The following is a 9,340-nucleotide window of genomic DNA, read 5'->3' as shown; positions in this document are numbered from 1 at the left end:
TGCGATTCAGAACTGCCCGTGGGCAGACCCTAAGGCAGCCCCATGAGTCCCTGGGTGTTCATGCTCGGTGTAATCTCCCTGAGTGAGGCAGTAGTGTGCCTCACTTCTAGACAAAGCAAAAGCAAAGGGATTTTGCAGATAAAAGCAGTTCATTTTGAGTCCATCAAGAGGAAGAGTATCCTGAGTGGCCTGATTTCAAAACCTTTAAAAGAGGAACTGGGCCCTTTCCAGTTGGGAGAGTCCTATTGGTGCGGGAGAAGTTGATTCTGACTCCATATTGGAACTGTTTCTTTGACTTGCTTTCCATTGCTTTTGTTATTATAATCATACATAGTGGCCTGCTGCAGAGGACCCTGCCCCTGTGCCTGACTGTTAAAGTGCCTTTGCTCAGAACCCTGCCCACCTGCAGACGGCAGGAAGGAAGAAACTAACACACCGCTGCCTGAGGCTTGCCATTCTAGGAATATTTGCAAGATCAATGGCCTTGTTTCCTTTGTTTCCTCGCCTCCCCTTCATCTCTGACCCATAAAAGAAACTGGCATCCAGACCCCGACTAGATGATTATTTTGAGATGACAGTCTGCCATCTTCTCGGTCAGCTGATTTTCCGAATAAAGTCGGATTCCTTGCCTCAACCCGTCCTCTCAGATTCACTGGCCTATCCTGTGGCGAGCAGAGTGAGCATGGGTTGGTAACACTATGGGCCTGACGATGTAAGCAGTCACACTCGAGAAACCCACACGCCAGGACCTGTGAGTTGTAAGCAGTCACACTCGAGAAACCCACACGCCAGGACCTGTGAGTTGTAAGCAGTCACACGAGAAACCCACACGCCAGGACGTGTGAGTTGTAAGCAGTCACACTCGAGAAACCCACACGCCAGGACCTGTGAGTTGTAAGCAGTCACACTCGAGAAACCCACACGCCAGGACCTGTGAGTTGTAAGCAGTCACACTCGAGAAGCCCACACGCCAGGACCTGTGAGTTGTAAGCAGTCACACTCGAGAAGCCCACACGCCAGGACCTGTGAGTTGTAAGCAGTCACACTCGAGAAACCCACACGCCAGGACCTGTGAGTTGTAAGCAGTCACACTCGAGAAGCCCACACGCCAGGACCTGTGAGTTGTAAGCAGTCACACTCGAGAAACCCACACGCCAGGACCTGTGAGTTGTAAGCAGTCACACTCGAGAAACCCACACGCCAGGACCTGTGAGTTGTAAGCAGTCACACTCGAGAAACCCACACGCCAGGACCTGTGAGTTGTAAGCAGTCACACTCGAGAAACCCACACGCCAGGACCTGTGAGTTGTAAGCAGTCACACTCGGGAAACCCACACGCCAGGACCTGTGAGTTGTAAGCAGTCACACTCGAGAAACCCGCACGCCAGGACCTGTGAGTTGTAAGCAGTCACACTCGAGAAACCCGCACGCCAGGACCTGTGAGTTGTAAGCAGTCACACTCGAGAAGCCCACACGCCAGGACCTGTGAGTTGTAAGCAGTCACACTCGAGAAGCCCACACGCCAGGACCTGTGAGTTGTAAGCAGTCACACTCGAGAAACCCGCACGCCAGGACCTGTGAGTTGTAAGCAGTCACACTCGAGAAACCCGCACGCCAGGACCTGTGAGTTGTAAGCAGTCACACTCGAGAAACCCACACGCCAGGACCTGTGAGTTGTAAGCAGTCACACTCGAGAAACCCACACGCCAGGACCTGTGAGTTGTAAGCAGTCACACTCGAGAAACCCACACGCCAGGACCTGTGAGTTGTAAGCAGTCACACTCGGGAAACCCACACGCCAGGACCTGTGAGTTGTAAGCAGTCACACTCGAGAAACCCACACGCCAGGACCTGTGAGTTGTAAGCAGTCACACTCGAGAAACCCGCACGCCAGGACCTGTGAGTTGTAAGCAGTCACACTCAAGAAACCCACACGCCAGGACCTGTGAGATGTAAGCAGTCACACTCGAGAAGCCCACACGCCAGGACCTGTGAGTTGTAAGCAGTCACACTCGAGAAGCCCACACGCCAGGACCTGTGAGTTGTAAGCAGTCACACTCGAGAAACCCACACGCCAGGACCTGTGAGTTGTAAGCAGTCACACTCGAGAAACCCACACGCCAGGACCTGTGAGTTGTAAGCAGTCACACTCGAGAAACCCACACGCCAGGACCTGTGAGTTGTAAGCAGTCACACTCGAGAAACCCACACGCCCGGACCTGTGAGTTGTAAGCAGTCACACTCGAGAAACCCACACGCCAGGACCTGTGAGTTGTAAGCAGTCACACTCGAGAAACCCACACGCCAGGACCTGTGAGTTGTAAGCAGTCACACTCGAGAAACCCACACGCCAGGACCTGTGAGTTGTAAGCAGTCACACACGAGAAACCCACACGCCAGGACCTGTGAGTTGTAAGAAGTCACACTCGAGAAGCCCACACGCCAGGACCTGTGAGTTGTAAGCAGTCACACACGAGAAACCCACACACCAGGACCTGTGAGTTGTAAGCAGTCACACACGAGAAACCCACACGCCAGGACCTGTGAGTTGTAAGCAGTCACACTCGAGAAGCCCACACGCCAGGACCTGTGAGTTGTAAGCAGTCACACTCGAGAAGCCCACACGCCAGGACCTGTGAGTTGTAAGCAGTCACACTCGAGAAGCCCACACGCCAGGACCTGTGAGTTGTAAGCAGTCACACTCGAGAAGCCCACACGCCAGGACCTGTGAGTTGTAAGCAGTCACACTCGAGAAGCCCGCACGCCAGGACCTGTGAGTTGTAAGCAGTCACACTCGAGAAGCCCGCACGCCAGGACCTGTGAGTTGTAAGCAGTCACACTCGAGAAGCCCGCACGCCAGGACCTGTGAGTTGTAAGCAGTCACACTCGAGAACCCGCACGCCAGGACCTGTGAGTTGTAAGCAGTCACACTCGAGAAGCCCGCACGCCAGGACCTGTGAGTTGTAAGCAGTCACACTCGAGAAACCCACACGCCAGGACCTGTGAGTTGTAAGCAGTCACACTCGAGAAGCCCACACGCCAGGACCTGTGAGTTGTAAGCAGTCACACTCGAGAAGCCCACACGCCAGGACCTGTGAGTTGTAAGCAGTCACACTCGAGAAGCCCACACGCCAGGACCTGTGAGTTGTAAGCAGTCACACTCGAGAAGCCCACACGCCAGGACCTGTGAGTTGTAAGCAGTCACACTCGAGAAGCCCACACGCCAGGACCTGTGAGTTGTAAGCAGTCACACTCGAGAAGCCCACACGCCAGGACCTGTGAGTTGTAAGCAGTCACACTCGAGAAGCCCACACGCCAGGACCTGTGAGTTGTAAGCAGTCACACTCGAGAAGCCCACACGCCAGGACCTGTGAGTTGTAAGCAGTCACACTCGAGAAGCCCACACGCCAGGACCTGTGAGTTGTAAGCAGTCACACTCGAGAAGCCCACACGCCAGGACCTGTGAGTTGTAAGCAGTCACACTCGAGAAGCCCACACGCCAGGACCTGTGAGTTGTAAGCAGTCACACACGAGAAACCCACACGCCAGGACCTGTGAGTTGTAAGCAGTCACACTCGAGAAGCCCACACGCCAGGACCTGTGAGTTGTAAGCAGTCACACTCGAGAAGCCCACACGCCAGGACCTGTGAGTTGTAAGCAGTCACACTCGAGAAGCCCACACGCCAGGACCTGTGAGTTGTAAGCAGTCACACTCGAGAAGCCCACACGCCAGGACCTGTGAGTTGTAAGCAGTCACACTCGAGAAGCCCGCACGCCAGGACCTGTGAGTTGTAAGCAGTCACACTCGAGAAGCCCGCACGCCAGGACCTGTGAGTTGTAAGCAGTCACACTCGAGAAGCCCGCACGCCAGGACCTGTGAGTTGTAAGCAGTCACACTCGAGAAGCCCGCACGCCAGGACCTGTGAGTTGTAAGCAGTCACACTCGAGAAGCCCGCACGCCAGGACCTGTGAGTTGTAAGCAGTCACACTCGAGAAGCCCGCACGCCAGGACCTGTGAGTTGTAAGCAGTCACACTCGAGAAGCCCGCACGCCAGGACCTGTGAGTTGTAAGCAGTCACACTCGAGAAACCCACACGCCAGGACCTGTGAGTTGTAAGCAGTCACACTCGAGAAGCCCACACGCCAGGACCTGTGAGTTGTAAGCAGTCACACTCGAGAAGCCCACACGCCAGGACCTGTGAGTTGTAAGCAGTCACACTCGAGAAGCCCACACGCCAGGACCTGTGAGTTGTAAGCAGTCACACTCGAGAAGCCCACAGGCCAGGACCTGTGAGTTGTAAGCAGTCACACTCGAGAAGCCCACAGGCCAGGACCTGTGAGTTGTAAGCAGTCACACTCGAGAAGCCCACAGGCCAGGACCTGTGAGTTGTAAGCAGTCACACTCGAGAAGCCCACAGGCCAGGACCTGTGAGTTGTAAGCAGTCACACTCGAGAAGCCCACAGGCCAGGACCTGTGAGTTGTAAGCAGTCACACTCGAGAAGCCCACAGGCCAGGACCTGTGAGTTGTAAGCAGTCACACTCGAGAAGCCCACAGGCCAGGACCTGTGAGTTGTAAGCAGTCACACTCGAGAAGCCCACAGGCCAGGACCTGTGAGTTGTAAGCAGTCACACTCGAGAAGCCCACAGGCCAGGACCTGTGAGTTGTAAGCAGTCACACTCGAGAAGCCCACAGGCCAGGACCTGTGAGTTGTAAGCAGTCACACTCGAGAAGCCCACAGGCCAGGACCTGTGAGTTGTAAGCAGTCACACTCGAGAAGCCCACAGGCCAGGACCTGTGAGTTGTAAGCAGTCACACTCGAGAAGCCCACAGGCCAGGACCTGTGAGTTGTAAGCAGTCACACTCGAGAAGCCCACAGGCCAGGACCTGTGAGTTGTAAGCAGTCACACTCGAGAAGCCCACAGGCCAGGACCTGTGAGTTGTAAGCAGTCACACTCGAGAAGCCCACAGGCCAGGACCTGTGAGTTGTAAGCAGTCACACTCGAGAAGCCCACAGGCCAGGACCTGTGAGTTGTAAGCAGTCACACTCGAGAAGCCCACAGGCCAGGACCTGTGAGTTGTAAGCAGTCACACTCGAGAAGCCCACAGGCCAGGACCTGTGAGTTGTAAGCAGTCACACTCGAGAAGCCCACAGGCCAGGACCTGTGAGTTGTAAGCAGTCACACTCGAGAAGCCCACAGGCCAGGACCTGTGAGTTGTAAGCAGTCACACTCGAGAAGCCCACAGGCCAGGACCTGTGAGTTGTAAGCAGTCACACTCGAGAAGCCCACAGGCCAGGACCTGTGAGTTGTAAGCAGTCACACTCGAGAAGCCCACAGGCCAGGACCTGTGAGTTGTAAGCAGTCACACTCGAGAAGCCCACAGGCCAGGACCTGTGAGTTGTAAGCAGTCACACTCGAGAAGCCCACACGCCAGGACCTGTGAGTTGTAAGCAGTCACACTCGAGAAGCCCACACGCCAGGACCTGTGAGTTGTAAGCAGTCACACTCGAGAAGCCCACACGCCAGGACCTGTGAGTTGTAAGCAGTCACACTCGAGAAGCCCACACGCCAGGACCTGTGAGTTGTAAGCAGTCACACTCGAGAAGCCCACACGCCAGGACCTGTGAGTTGTAAGCAGTCACACTCGAGAAGCCCACACGCCAGGACCTGTGAGTTGTAAGCAGTCACACTCGAGAAGCCCACACGCCAGGACCTGTGAGTTGTAAGCAGTCACACTCGAGAAGCCCACACGCCAGGACCTGTGAGTTGTAAGCAGTCACACTCGAGAAGCCCGCACGCCAGGACCTGTGAGTTGTAAGCAGTCACACTCGAGAAGCCCGCACGCCAGGACCTGTGAGTTGTAAGCAGTCACACTCGAGAAGCCCGCACGCCAGGACCTGTGAGTTGTAAGCAGTCACACTCGAGAAGCCCGCACGCCAGGACCTGTGAGTTGTAAGCAGTCACACTCGAGATGCCCGCACGCCAGGACCTGTGAGTTGTAAGCAGTCACACTCGAGAAGCCCGCACGCCAGGACCTGTGAGTTGTAAGCAGTCACACTCGAGAAGCCCGCACGCCAGGACCTGTGAGTTGTAAGCAGTCACACTCGAGAAGCCCGCACGCCAGGACCTGTGAGTTGTAAGCAGTCACACTCGAGAAGCCCGCACGCCAGGACCTGTGAGTTGTAAGCAGTCACACTCGAGAAGCCCGCACGCCAGGACCTGTGAGTTGTAAGCAGTCACACTCGAGAAGCCCGCACGCCAGGACCTGTGAGTTGTAAGCAGTCACACTCGAGAAGCCCGCACGCCAGGACCTGTGAGTTGTAAGCAGTCACACTCGAGAAGCCCGCACGCCAGGACCTGTGAGTTGTAAGCAGTCACACTCGAGAAGCCCGCACGCCAGGACCTGTGAGTTGTAAGCAGTCACACTCGAGAAGCCCGCACGCCAGGACCTGTGAGTTGTAAGCAGTCACACTCGAGAAGCCCGCACGCCAGGACCTGTGAGTTGTAAGCAGTCACACTCGAGAAGCCCGCACGCCAGGACCTGTGAGTTGTAAGCAGTCACACTCGAGAAGCCCGCACGCCAGGACCTGTGAGTTGTAAGCAGTCACACTCGAGAAGCCCGCACGCCAGGACCTGTGAGTTGTAAGCAGTCACACTCGAGAAGCCCGCACGCCAGGACCTGTGAGTTGTAAGCAGTCACACTCGAGAAACCCGCACGCCAGGACCTGTGAGTTGTAAGCAGTCACACTCGAGAAGCCCGCACGCCAGGACCTGTGAGTTGTAAGCAGTCACACTCGAGAAACCCGCACGCCAGGACCTGTGAGTTGTAAGCAGTCACACTCGAGAAACCCGCACGCCAGGACCTGTGAGTTGTAAGCAGTCACACTCGAGAAACCCGCACGCCAGGACCTGTGAGTTGTAAGCAGTCACACTCGAGAAACCCGCACGCCAGGACCTGTGAGTTGTAAGCAGTCACACTCGAGAAACCCGCACGCCAGGACCTGTGAGTTGTAAGCAGTCACACTCGAGAAACCCGCACGCCAGGACCTGTGAGTTGTAAGCAGTCACACTCGAGAAACCCGCACGCCAGGACCTGTGAGTTGTAAGCAGTCACACTCGAGAAACCCGCACGCCAGGACCTGTGAGTTGTAAGCAGTCACACTCGAGAAACCCGCACGCCAGGACCTGTGAGTTGTAAGCAGTCACACTCGAGAAACCCGCACGCCAGGACCTGTGAGTTGTAAGCAGTCACACTCGAGAAACCCGCACGCCAGGACCTGTGAGTTGTAAGCAGTCACACTCGAGAAACCCGCACGCCAGGACCTGTGAGTTGTAAGCAGTCACACTCGAGAAACCCGCACGCCAGGACCTGTGAGTTGTAAGCAGTCACACTCGAGAAACCCGCACGCCAGGACCTGTGAGTTGTAAGCAGTCACACTCGAGAAACCCGCACGCCAGGACCTGTGAGTTGTAAGCAGTCACACTCGAGAAACCCGCACGCCAGGACCTGTGAGTTGTAAGCAGTCACACTCGAGAAACCCGCACGCCAGGACCTGTGAGTTGTAAGCAGTCACACTCGAGAAACCCGCACGCCAGGACCTGTGAGTTGTAAGCAGTCACACTCGAGAAACCCGCACGCCAGGACCTGTGAGTTGTAAGCAGTCACACTCGAGAAACCCGCACGCCAGGACCTGTGAGTTGTAAGCAGTCACACTCGAGAAACCCGCACGCCAGGACCTGTGAGTTGTAAGCAGTCACACTCGAGAAACCCGCACGCCAGGACCTGTGAGTTGTAAGCAGTCACACTCGAGAAACCCGCACGCCAGGACCTGTGAGTTGTAAGCAGTCACACTCGAGAAACCCGCACGCCAGGACCTGTGAGTTGTAAGCAGTCACACTCGAGAAACCCGCACGCCAGGACCTGTGAGTTGTAAGCAGTCACACTCGAGAAACCCGCACGCCAGGACCTGTGAGTTGTAAGCAGTCACACTCGAGAAACCCGCACGCCAGGACCTGTGAGTTGTAAGCAGTCACACTCGAGAAACCCGCACGCCAGGACCTGTGAGTTGTAAGCAGTCACACTCGAGAAACCCGCACGCCAGGACCTGTGAGTTGTAAGCAGTCACACTCGAGAAACCCGCACGCCAGGACCTGTGAGTTGTAAGCAGTCACACTCGAGAAACCCGCACGCCAGGACCTGTGAGTTGTAAGCAGTCACACTCGAGAAACCCGCACGCCAGGACCTGTGAGTTGTAAGCAGTCACACTCGAGAAACCCGCACGCCAGGACCGTGTGAGTTGTAAGCAGTCACACTCGAGAAACCCGCACGCCAGGACCTGTGAGTTGTAAGCAGTCACACTCGAGAAACCCGCACGCCAGGACGTGTGAGTTGTAAGCAGTCACACTCGAGAAACCCGCACGCCAGGACCTGTGAGTTGTAAGCAGTCACACTCGAGAAACCCGCACGCCAGGACCTGTGAGTTGTAAGCAGTCACACTCGAGAAACCCGCACGCCAGGACCGTGTGAGTTGTAAGCAGTCACACTCGAGAAACCCGCACGCCAGGACCTGTGAGTTGTAAGCAGTCACACTCGAGAAACCCGCACGCCAGGACCTGTGAGTTGTAAGCAGTCACACTCGAGAAACCCGCACGCCAGGACCTGTGAGTTGTAAGCAGTCACACTCGAGAAACCCGCACGCCAGGACCTGTGAGTTGTAAGCAGTCACACTCGAGAAACCCGCACGCCAGGACCTGTGAGTTGTAAGCAGTCACACTCGAGAAACCCGCACGCCAGGACCTGTGAGTTGTAAGCAGTCACACTCGAGAAACCCGCACGCCAGGACCTGTGAGTTGTAAGCAGTCACACTCGAGAAACCCGCACGCCAGGACCTGTGAGTTGTAAGCAGTCACACTCGAGAAACCCGCACGCCAGGACCTGTGAGTTGTAAGCAGTCACACTCGAGAAACCCGCACGCCAGGACCTGTGAGTTGTAAGCAGTCACACTCGAGAAACCCGCACGCCAGGACCTGTGAGTTGTAAGCAGTCACACTCGAGAAACCCGCACGCCAGGACCTGTGAGTTGTAAGCAGTCACACTCGAGAAACCCGCACGCCAGGACCTGTGAGTTGTAAGCAGTCACACTCGAGAAACCCGCACGCCAGGACCTGTGAGTTGTAAGCAGTCACACTCGAGAAACCCGCACGCCAGGACCTGTGAGTTGTAAGCAGTCACACTCGAGAAACCCGCACGCCAGGACCTGTGAGTTGTAAGCAGTCACACTCGAGAAACCCGCACGCCAGGACCTGTGAGTTGTAAGCAGTCACACTCGAGAAACCCGC

This window comes from Dama dama, chromosome 2 (assembly GCF_033118175.1).
Source record: "Dama dama isolate Ldn47 chromosome 2, ASM3311817v1, whole genome shotgun sequence".
NCBI classification, from domain to species: Eukaryota; Metazoa; Chordata; class Mammalia; order Artiodactyla; family Cervidae; genus Dama; species Dama dama.
This window is presented reverse-complemented; position numbering follows the sequence as displayed.